Source organism: Neomonachus schauinslandi, chromosome 14 (genome assembly GCF_002201575.2).
Source record: "Neomonachus schauinslandi chromosome 14, ASM220157v2, whole genome shotgun sequence".
Taxonomy (NCBI): Eukaryota; Metazoa; Chordata; class Mammalia; order Carnivora; family Phocidae; genus Neomonachus; species Neomonachus schauinslandi.
This window is the reverse complement of record NC_058416.1, coordinates 58374504-58376225: the sequence shown is the minus strand read 5'-3', so window position 1 is coordinate 58376225 and position 1722 is coordinate 58374504.

Here is a 1722-nt window from a genome sequence, read left to right as displayed (position 1 = left end):
ACACACACACACACACACACACACACACACACACACACACACACACACAATGGAATATTATGCAGCCATCAAAAGGAATGAAATCTTGTCATTTGCAATTACCTGGATGGAACTGGAGGGTATTATGTTGAGTGAAATAAGTCAATCAGAGAAAGACATGTATCATATGACCTCACTGATATGAGGAATTATTAATCTCAGGAAACAAACTGAGGGTTACTGGAGTAGTGGGGTGTGGGATGGATGGGTTGGCTGTGTGATAGGCATTGGAGAGTGTATGTGCTATGGTGAGCACTGTGAATTGTGTAAGACTGATAAATCACAGACCTGTACCTCTGAAACAAATAAAGCATTATATGTTAAGAAAAAAGAAGATATTAGGAAGGGAAAAATGAAAGGGGTAGAAATTAGAGGGGAGACGAATCATGAGAGAATATGGACTCTGAAAAACAAACTGAGGGTTTTAGATGGGGGGGTTAGCCCGGTGATGGAATATTAAGGAGGGCATGTATTGAATGGAGTACTGGGTGTTATACACAACAATGAATCATGGAACGGTACATCAAGAACTAATGACATAATCTATGGTGACTTACATAAGAAAAAAGTAAAATTAAATTACAAAAAGAAAATAGAGCCATTGTAGATGTCATTTGTTTAATTATGCTAGAGTACGGTGGGCTCTCATCCAACATGGCTGGTATCTTCATATGAAGAGAAGAGTCATAGGCTTGGCAGTGGGCATGCCACGTGAGGACAGAAGCAGAGATCAAAACGCTAAGCTTCAAGCCAAGGAAAAGCATAGAATCCTGGCAAGACACCAGAAGCTGGAAGAGGCAGGAAGGATTCCCCTCTAGAGTTTTCCGAGCTGGCTTGGCCCCGCCTGATTCCTCACTTTTCTTCTCCAGAACTTGGAGAGAATACATTTCTGTTATTCTAAACCACCCAGTCTGTGGTCTTTTGCTGCAAAAGCCCTAGAAAACCATAGTTGACCCTTGAATAATGTACAGGTTAGGACTGCCGGTGCCCTTCCCATGCAGTTGAAAATCCATGTATCACTACAGTTACCACTCTTTCTATGTCTTCCTCGAATCAGGGCCCAGGTATGCTCAAGGCAGTTGGGGTATTTTGCATTTAATTTTCTGTTTAATTACTCTCTCTGGGAGCTCTATCTTTATATAATGCTACAGTATTTGGATGAGATTTTTAAATCCACTCAGACATAACCCTTCAATTACTTTTCCTGCCATTGAAGACTAGCAGTATATACCCCCATATCCAAATCGTCTTGGCTCAAGGATATAAATATACTAAATGTTTAATCTTAAGGAGTCCTCTTTGTCACCCTCCACATTAGAAATCATACTGCCCCGCTCTAAAGTGGAGAGTTCAGAATAATGATTCTGTCCATATTGCTCAGCTGTATCACTTGAGTAAACTGCTTGAAATCACAGAACTGGCCTTACCGGGATTACCAGATTATGAAGAAATGTTTTTGAAACCTCATTTCTTTTTTTCAACAGGCAGGCGAATCCAGATGGGAGATGAGACAGTTTGTTTCAGTGCCTGTAGTTTGACTCTATTCCTAGGGGAACACTGGGAGGGGGTGGGCTTTTGACTACACTTGCTCCCGGGGCTGGACTCAACTTACCCTCTGCTGCCTGCTCACTGTCCGCTGCCTGCAGAACCTAACGTGACACTGTTCCACCAGTTGAGATCATG